This window comes from Panicum hallii, chromosome 7, assembly GCF_002211085.1.
Source record: "Panicum hallii strain FIL2 chromosome 7, PHallii_v3.1, whole genome shotgun sequence".
Lineage (NCBI taxonomy): Eukaryota > Viridiplantae > Streptophyta > Magnoliopsida > Poales > Poaceae > Panicum > Panicum hallii.
In genome coordinates, this window is record NC_038048.1 from 40,777,897 (window position 1) to 40,788,676 (window position 10,780).

The 10,780-nt window shown below is 40.4% G+C and overlaps 1 pseudogene; it reads left to right on the forward strand.

The window, feature by feature from the left end:
* Window positions 1-376: 376 nt before the first annotated feature.
* Window positions 377-7,927, forward strand: LOC112900791 (annotated as a pseudogene).
* Window positions 7,928-10,780: the final 2,853 nt, after the last annotated feature.

Below are 10,780 nucleotides of genomic sequence, written 5' to 3' on the forward strand. Positions count from 1 at the left end.
ACCGTAGCGAGAAATTTCTGAATCATTTTTAGCAAATCTTTCTTGCACTTTTCGTTCTCCTGTTATTTACCTGCACTTTCTCATTTCCTGTTTCCAGCATAACCCTAGCTGATCATCTGGATTTATTGTGGCGAAAGCTTCATCCTCTTTTATTTCTTCGTAGAGATCGCATTGAAGCAGGGATATATGTACAGGAACCAGTTTAGGTCGGATCGATCGAACGATCACACCTCCACCGCGCGAAGGACCGGCCGCGGAAGCGGCATCGGCACGCATTGGGTCGTCTCCAGCGGCCGAGGAAGCACTGCTCCGGCTGTGCGGCCGCGATCGCCACTATACCGAAGGTAAGACATATGCCACGTGTTTGATCTCCGTGATGACGCATGTTGATTATAATGTTTATGTGTGGTTGCGGTGTGCCAATTGCATTTGCAGCGGGAGACTCGGGAGTGTGCAGCAGCAGTACAGGCCAAGGTCACCGGTGGGTGCACCGACCCAGGGGAATGCCAGTAGTTATGCTCCTGCTGGGAGTGACGATGTTGTTGTTGCTGAGCACGTGGAGCCAGCGAACCAAGGTGCAAATGCTCGTGGTACGTGTGATTTTGCAATTGTTTCCCATATGTGTGTTTATAGGAAAAATCCATTCTACACACATTTATAGCTACTTTCATATGTGTATTTTATGACGTAGGACGTATCTGACCCAACGAAGAGCATGTACATGAAGTATTGATCATACTAGAACATCTATAATGGTATATACATTTGGTACGTGACTGTACATACAGTATGTGGATATACTAATTTTTATAGACCAGTACTAAGGTATAATTATAATATATTTAAAAAATAGGGGTGCTTTTGAAATTTTTTGTATATATCATTCTGAAGTATCTTAGAATTAGTACATGAACATACTCAAAGTGATAAATAAGTATGTGAACATACACACAGTGGTATATTGATGGTGAGAGTAGCTACACGCAAGTTTAGATAAAACTCATCCTATATATATAAATATATATACAGTATGTTCATATACTAATTCTAAGATACTTCAAAAGAATATATACAAAAAATTTCAAAAACACCCCTATTTTTAAATATATTATAATTATACCTTAGTGCTAGTATATAAAAATTAGTATATCCACATATTATATATATGATCACATACCCAATGTATATACCATCATAGATGTTCTAGTATGATCACATATTTCACGTACATGCTCTTTGTTGGGTCAGATACGTTCTACACCATGAAAAACATATGTTGGAGTAGCTACAAGTGCGTGCAGAATAGATTTTTCATATATATATATATGCATTCTTAAATAATTGATATGCATAAAAGAGTGTGGATGCAAATCATGCCACTATTGAGCATGCAAGGGTATACTCTATTATTTTTCCTCTAATATTTTCTATATGAGCTCGTAAGCATGACATATTTTCCTGGGATAAACTTTTAGCACATATTGATGAGATCATAATGTTAGTTAGGAACATATTACATTTCTCTCATGTGATTTAGCTAATATTTTAGCATAAACTCTTTTGCTAAAGCTCTCTCTTAGTGAAATTGTCTGATGACTCTCCCTTTTTAGCATCTTTCGGGTCAATAGATAATGTGAAATCTTCCGAAGTGCCTACTCAGATTGATGTCCTAAACTCAATCTCTGCCGAAGGAACTTGGGTGGCAGATTCGCTGATCCCAACAATACCCACAAAAGGTTATTTTCGGCATAACATGGTTACAATAGCAAGTCAGCTAGTTTCATTTTAAATTGATTAATGTTAGATAAGATTACATTCTTCTGAATTCTGATGATGTTTGCTCCAGGGCATTTATCCACTGCATTTACTCTTCAGTTTGGAACTTTTAGCCCAGGAGTTATTAACAAGCAAGTATGTGCTAGCATCCATATTCACCTATTTTTGTGTTGGCTTTTGTTTTGCTATTCACTAAAGCTTCATCCTGATCTTCTTATAGCATACTACTACATGCACATCCCCAGCCCCTCCTGATCTCAATGGGAACAAACATTCAAAGGTCCATTCATTTTTCATGATTTAGTTTATTGAATGAAATTATTTGTACTTCTATTTTGCACTTACCTTTACATGTGACGAATTCAGGCCTGCTATGGATTATATGAAAAGCCTAATGTAGTTTCATTATCTACCCATGAGCAACAAAAGCAAGAAGCTACAGATAACTTGGTTATTGGTGGAGGAGCTGACTTAATTGACAAATATAAGAGTGTTCGTGTTCCTGAATCACATGGGACATCAATGCTGAATTCTATTCCTCCAACCAGCAGAGTTAGCACCTCAACCAATCTGTTCTTAGTTGCTTTACAACTTGTTTTGCTTACTTTTATCCTATACGGTTCATAGGTGTACATGGATTCATGCGAGCTATTTCCCAGAACTCCGTCTCCCCCAACTCAACAGCAGTGCAAAAACCAAGAAGAAATAAAAGATAGGGTTCATACCAACCAGTTTGACACTACATATAAATATCCTTCTACTAAGCCTAAGATAAGTGTGCAAATTCCAGCTTCCTATACTCCCAATTTGACGCCACCACAATTTATGCTTCCAATGCCTGGGAGATCAATGCATGTGGCTTTCCAGCAGAAGCAACCTCAAGTGCCCATTGAATTCAGGGGGGCAGGCTTTCAAATGCAGTCTATTGGTTGTGTATCTAGCTCCTTACCTGTGAGAATGACCATCCCTGTGGGCAATGCACCTCACATACAACCGATGTTTGTTCATGGTACTCAGCCTCGTGCATTGCATCAGCAAACCTTCATCCACCAAGGACAAGGCTTTGGATGTGCCCCTCCAGCTAATTGTCACCTTCCTCAGTTTGGCAATGCTAGATTTGCACAAGAGTTATCCCAGCAGAATCCTAGAAGTGGTAATGAACAGAAGAGAACTGTCAAGATAACACATCCAGAGACACACGAAGAGCTGATGCTGGATAGACGTGGCTATTCCTTTATGGGTATTCCTATTTCTAGCCAGATGCCTCTACATAATATAAACCAGCTACCTCAGCCTGTTCAAACATTTTTTCTAGTTCAGAAAGTGTATTATCCTAGACTAGACACATACAACCCAGCACCTATCTATCTTCCCAACACCACTAGTGTCCCTCTTGCAACTAGGCAAATTTCCTCCAAAATGCAGCCCCTGATTCATAGCTTTGACTCCACTAATAGCAACCAGCCAATTACTTCCATGAAACCTCCAATGCCGATATCCTGGCTTGATGCTAGTTCCAGAGCAGTGACCAATTTGCATACTGCTTCAGAAGTCTCTAGTTTCAAAGGATTACTTTCATCAAGCTTATCTACTCCGGTTCATGTTGAGCTAAAGCCACCTATTACATTCCCTGTTGAAAACAAAGAGGTGCCATTAAAGTGTTCTGGTGAATCTGTTATGTCAAATCAGCAAAGCAATCATAAGATTGGACTAGCAATTTCGCCTAAAGCTGCAAATTTAGTTTCTGCCGAAGGGAATCTTAAAGCTCCAGATATAACTTCTGATATTAGTTGTAATTCAATATCTCAGAAAGTTCCAACAAAACAGATACAAAGTCAACAAGCTTTAGATGATCATGTCATACCAATTGTGGGCCCTCAAACTATCTCTACTGGTAACCAACCTTTGACATCTGCTACAAGTTGTATATTTTCAGTAAAAGCAAAGCCTAGTGAGATGGAAGAATTATCAATGATTACAACACGTTCATCGTCCCAATTAAACCTCGAGTCATCATGTACTGAGGCTTCAAGCAGAAGTGATAGTGTTGTTTGTATTCAAACTTCACTCATTTCCAATATTGACGTGACATCACCGACTAACAAGAATTCTAAATATCAAGGCAATAGCATTTTGGGGAAGCCTCCAATAATTTATACACAAGAAATGGTGCCATCAAAATTTCCAGGATCTACTACACTCACAAAAGGTCTAAGAAAGGAGAAGGTGAATCTAGTTTCCTTTCTAGAAACAAATCCAGAACTTAATGGTTCAGTTCCATTGCAGAATCAGGACTTTCTGATTAAAGAACATGATGTAACCAAAAAAGAGATGTGCTCCGTGTCAAAGGCAGAACAAGTAGATGAGACCACGCCAGGTATTGCTTTTGGATCAGAGGAACGCATTGGTGTCGCCAAATCGGGAAGATTTCATGCATGTGATGAATCAGTTGATTTGCATCAGTTCATATCCATTGATATGCAAACATCAAACAACAATCAACAACCTTTATTGGATGCACAAATTGTAACATCTCAACCAAAGAACAAGCAGAATAGCAGTATAGATGTAAAGAGTTCAGCACCTATTTCTAATTCAAGTAGCTCCCTAAGAAAGATAGGGCATGACAATGTTGATTCAAAAATATCTAATCTATGCTCCACTGCTGCACCTTCACTGGTGCAAACAAAAAAGATTGCTTTGGAATCAACAAAAGCCAAAAATATCAATGGACAACAAAAAAAGCGAAAGGAGATGCTCCTTAAGGCTAGTGGACAAAAGTATTATGATCTTAATACTGCAGCTAACTCCTTGAATGAGAACGTTGAGGGATTTAATAACCCACATGATGTCCAGAGTTTCGACTTAAAGCGGAGTTGTTCATTGGATGCTAAACAAGTTTGTTCAACTTGCAAGACTGATAACCAGAACCAGACTGATTTGTTTGACTGGGAAGATACAACCGGAAATTCTACTGAAAAGTTAAAAGAGTTTGGGTATATGTATTCTATCAATGGAGCAGAAGTAAACAATAATAAATGTGAGTTTGAGCAGAAAAGGTACCCTCAGGATTTTCTTTTAACATTGGCACAAAGCTGCATCGAACTTCCTGCAGGTTTCAAGATTGGATTTGATATTTGTGAAGTTGTAATGAGTGTACATGTTGGTGCTCCATTTATTGACACTATCGAGCTTAATCCAAACCATGCAAGGATTAAAGATCAAGGTTCAGCAACTTCCCGAGCTAACCGTCATATGGCTAGCAAGTTTGATGATGATAAATGGAGAAAACAATTTTCTTCTCATGTTTCTGGACGTAACTCTTTTTTAGACAATGTTTATCAGCCTACCTCTTCTAGTTGGGATGCAATACAGCGTGTTGGGTATGGATATACAAGAAATCTTTCACAATACCAGCCATTCATCAGTCAATATAGTGGTGAGGTTCTCTCTAGAGTTGTGAAAGAAGTAGTATCTCAACGTAGCATGTCACGTGGTTCTGCTGAAGAGAAATGGCAGCATAGAACTAATGCTCAGAGTATTTTATCACCATCTCAAGTATCTATGCTAATTATGCACAAAGCTGAGAAAAAATATGAGGTTGGTAAGGTGTCTGATGAGGAAGAGGCTAAACAAAGGCAGTTGAAAGGTATTTTGAATAAGTTAACACCCCAAAATTTTGAGAAACTCTTTGCACAGGTCAAAGAGTTGAATATTGACAATATTGTCACACTTACTGGTGTGATATCTCAGATATTTGACAAAGTCTTGACGGAACCCACATTTTGTGAAATGTATGCTAGTTTTTGTTTTCGATTGGCTGGTGACCTACCAAACTTTGTGAAGGATGATGAGAAAATCACGTTCAAACGATTGCTTTTAAATAAATGCCAAGAAGAATTTGAGAGAGGTGAAAGAGAGCGAGCTGAAGCAAATAAAGTTGCGGAAGAGGGTGGAATGAAACAGTCTGAAGAGGAGAGAGAAGAGAAACGGATCCGAGCACGCAGACGCATGCTAGGAAATATTAGATTAGTTGGGGAGTTGTATAAAAAGAAAATGTTGACTGAGAGAATAATGCATGAATGCATAAATAAATTGTTAGGTGAGTATCAAAACCCAGATGAGGAAGATCTAGAGGCTCTGTGTAAATTGATGAGCACAATCGGGGAAATGATAGATCATCCCAGATCAAAGGTACATATGGACATTTATTTTGACCTTATACAGAAACTGTCAGCAAATTCAAAGTTATCATCTCGAATAAGATTTATACTGGAAGATGTGATTGACCTTAGGAAAAACAAGTGGAGGCTGAGAAGGAAAGTGGAAGGGCCAAAAAAGATCGATGAGGTCCGTAAGGATGCAGTAAAACATAAGTTCGGCCAATCAAATAGGTTTAGCTTCTCCCCTAACTTTAACTCATCTGTTGCCTGCATAAGCTCTGGGTTAAGACCAGGGCCTCCTGAAAATAGCACACGTGGATCTTCTATGTTGTCATCTCGTGGACCATCACAAGTACGTTTCATATGGATCCCATAATGTTAATCTTGATGATAAATCTCATCCTTCGAATAGAGCCTTGCCAGTTCCACACTATCAAAGGCGTTCTGATAAATCCATTCACATTGGTCCTCAAGGTGATCTAGGAAAAGGAATGTTGCTTTGTGGGAAGCCATCTATTTCAAATGATATTTTGCCAGAAGTTCATTTGAACAGTTATCATGGTCAATCATTGGAAAACTCAAGAGAAGGTTTAGTTACAAGAGCGGCTCGTAATCGAACAAACTTCAAATCTAGTAATACATCATGGGGAACATCAGATTATGCTTCACCTCAACTATCAACTGTTGGTCAAACACATACGTCATCCACAGTCAGAAAGGAGATGTGTGCTGAAGCGCAGACATTTCCTAAAGAGGTTCTTCAAGAAAAATCGATATTAACCATAAAAGAATTTTACAGGCAAGCTCTCATCTATCATGATTTATTTATATGTTGTAAACGCTATAGTTGTTTACATTTCTCAATTTTTATGAAATATATGCTGATATGTAGTCATCTGTTAGCACCTTAGCACATTTAGTTATTCTTTTTTTTAATCTGTATGATGATGAAGATGATCACATGTAGCTATTGCCCTTTTTTTCAAAAAATGACATGCTTGTATCATGTTGTATATAGTAATATTTTCTTTACATTCTAGTAGAAAATATTTTGCCATAACTGATAGTATATTCAAACTTTAGATAGCTACATTTTTAAATTAGGTAATGAGTCCCGTCTTTTAGTATGATTTAACTTTTTGTAAAAAAGAAGGATTTTATTTCGTCCACTTCACAATGGTTCTTTACTACAGTATATAACATCTATTCACACATGCATAATTATTGGCTGTCAAAACAAATTTGTGTGTAGAGCAAGTACATAATTAAATGAATAATAATTAAAATGTTACGTGTGGTGTTGCCTGTTAATATGTCTGATACTTTTGGGAAGATGATCAGCCTAGGGGACAAACATAGAACCTCCCATTTAGTTTCAGATTGTCATAATCTTATCATTATACTAACATAATATTTACCCTGTAGTGCTAAGGACGAGCAAGAGGTTGTTTTGTGCATGAAAGAATTCAATGCACCTAGCTTTTACCCTTCACTCGTGTCACTTTGGATCAATGACTCCTTCGAAAGGAAAGACCTGGAAAGGGAACTCTTGGCCAAACTTTTGGTGTTCTTGTGCAAATCTCAAGAGAAATTGCTAAGCCAGCAGCAGCTACTCCATGGGTATGGTCCATTTGCATTTGACAAAAAGTCTATTCTATAATTATGACTTGTTACCAAAGCCACACTATTCATAATCTGCCTATTTTGTTAGGTTCCAACATGTTATATCCACCTTGGAAGATGCTGTGACTGATGCGCCGAAAGCGACCAAGTTCCTGGGTGAAATATTTGCCAAAGTTATAATGGAAGATGTGATCTCGTTGACAGATGTAGGAGGGTTGCTGCATGAGCCGGATGGTAGGGAAAAACCTGCAGAACATCATGCCCTGGACGACAGCCTCGCATCTGAGATTTTGGGGACCATGCTAGAGTCCATCAGAGTGGAAAGGGGTGACTCTGCCGCGGACCATACAAAATCCAGCCTGTAGTGTCCCAGGCGGCCCGATGTGTGTATCTAACACCTGATCAGGGTAGGGAGGCAGCGTGCCTGGATTGTTAGTGGTGCATTTGGTAGCAGGTCATTGGGGTCCTAACCTTAGAAGAAAGGTTAGATGGAATTTTGTTGGTTTTTATTTTTCTTGTGTTACCACTACTATTCTAGAATGACTCATTAAATTTTTGGCGTAGCCACATCCATGGGCTGCCTTAAAATTTCACCTCACCTTGGTGTTATCCTCCATTTATTCGTTCTATGCCTTGACCTGTTGGAGCTAGTGTTATGTTGCTTTCTATCTGATATCTTCGAACTATGTTTCGGGGATGATATATAGTGATAGTCCATCATGGCACCAACTCAATTATGGAAGTATTATAGACAATTAACAGTATCGAACAAATATGCAACTAATCAATCTACAAGTTCGTCACAGACTCACACAGGAATGAAAACCACACAATGACACAATTGGAGTAAAGAATACAAGTCCATCATTTTTGACATGGCAACTAAATACCACAATAGAGAGAGAACAAGCAACATCACATATTTACATTTTGCCTTCTTAGGCAACTATAAAATTTAAATATAAGATTTCTTTTAAAGAATATGAATGGTTAGCTAGCTAGCTAGGCTAAACAAACCACAAGTATCAAATCAGAATAATCAGGCTAGGAGCAATTCAGAATAGAGTGGTTACCGAAGGATTAAGTATACTCCATGATATATGGACATTGCAGGAATTAGAGCTGCACCAATCGAATAAAACAATAAACTGTAGCATAAAGACAGAAACTAGCAGGTCACAAGGAGCTATTGAATGCACATGAGTTTTTTTTTTACATTCTTAGCATTCCAATTTCTCATGGATCATGAATTTAAACCCAAACATCCTAGGGATGTAGTGCGGCATAGGCTTTTGGGACTTCAGATGCGGCCATGTGGGTATGTCATCAGAAACAAGTGAGGAAATGTTATCCCGAAGTACGTTCCAATTATGTCTACGTTAAGGAAAATCCACAGTGGCCTATTTTCCAAATACAAAATTCTTACAATGGTACACAAAAAATGGGCCTTTTTCAATTCTTACAAATTACAAAGAAAAAATGGAAGCTTTTTTGATGGTCCAAAAATAATTCTTAACATGTGTAATATATGACATTTCATTTTCCTTCAAAATATATATGTCATTTTGTTTGTTCACAAGTTTTCTTAGCATCCAAATTATACATTATCCCAAATCATATTAAAAGTTTGTCTGATGAATAGGTATATTAAAATTAGAAAATATATTTAAAGAGTTGGGTAGGAGTCTCGGATGAGATCAAGTTGTGGACGGATAAGTCGGACCAAAACACTTTGCGGACGAGACGTCGACCCAAAATAACAGATCCATCTTGTCAATAAGATAAGTGGATCAAACCAAAAATGAGAGGCAAGAAACCTTGCTTGCTTTAAAAATAGATAAAGAAAAAAATTCAACACATATTAAAACACACCCACTCCACACACCATTTTAGTACGAAACATAAAACGTAGCTTGTGTGCACTTTACTCTACTCTCTCTTTACACATCAAACAAATATATTTGTGATAGGTGTTTCAACCTGTACAATATGATAGAGTTTCATGTATTTTTTAGTTAGACATAACAATAAATAGAAAGCTAATAGGTACCCGTCGGTACATACGGACAGGGGTACCTCCTCGGAACCCTTAGCGCACCGTTGCCGCCTCACAGGTAAGGGCACGATGGTGTTTGGCTCCGGCGTGTGCGCCAAGCGCATTGTGGTGGACACGCGCCACCACATGCTCGGCCGCCTTTCCTCGATCATCGCCAAGGAGCTGCTCAATGACCAAAAGGTCGTGGTAGTCCGCTGCGAGGAGATCTAACAGAGTGTCCAACCAGATGGGCGCAAGGTTATCTGTGACCTTGCCCTTGCGCTTTGGGTGAAGAGGCGTACGGCACGAGCCTGACAGCTGGGATCATGGTCTCCGGAACTCCCCTCGTGCTCTTATAGGTCTGGCATCTCCACGTACCCACAAGGGCAGGGTACTTTAAAATGGCCTCCACAGGCCCGGACCCCCAGGGGGGTCCGGCGGCGCCACGTGTGGGAGCCAGACCCTAATGGGCATGTCCATCCGAACTGGCCTCGGGGGCCCGGACCTTCCTTTCCCCTGGGAACGGGTCCGGAGCCACCACGTGCTGTCTCAAGCTACCAGGGAGGCGATTGCAGGGCCAACCCTGCCACGTGCCCGTGGCAGAAGGCCCTCCGTGGGTCGTCAGCCCAACTACCGCATTAAATACGGGTAGGTGGGCTGCGCGCGCCCAAGACAGGTCGTGGCCTACCCACTGACACACTGGGCAGGTATGTTGACACCACGGTAAGCCCGCCTGTTTCCAAGGCGGCACGTCGCATCACTGTGCACTGTGCGCAGGCAGGCGGCGTACAGTCATCTCACAGCGTCGCGCGTGTGAGCAAGGGGTGATGATGGTCTGCTGCAGGAGAGTTGAGGCATGCGCTCCCACAGTGTGCACGGAGGCGACGACGCGGCAGGTCAACGCGGCCCCTTCGCCTGTCAGAGGGTACTAGCCCAACAAAGACAGCACGTCTTCCACCGTGCGTAATACTGATAGCAGGCACTGTGCCGGTAAGGCGGCACATGACCATATCCTGGCTGTAGATACGCACATCAACTTCTCGATCGAGAGGACTACAGGAAGGAGCTGGAGAGGAAGATCTCCATATCTCTCGTATTACAGGCTCCAGTCGGTGCGTTATTTAATATATAGCCGGGCCCACCTGTCGGGGCCTCGCTTAGCGTATGCACTCCCCTTAGTCTA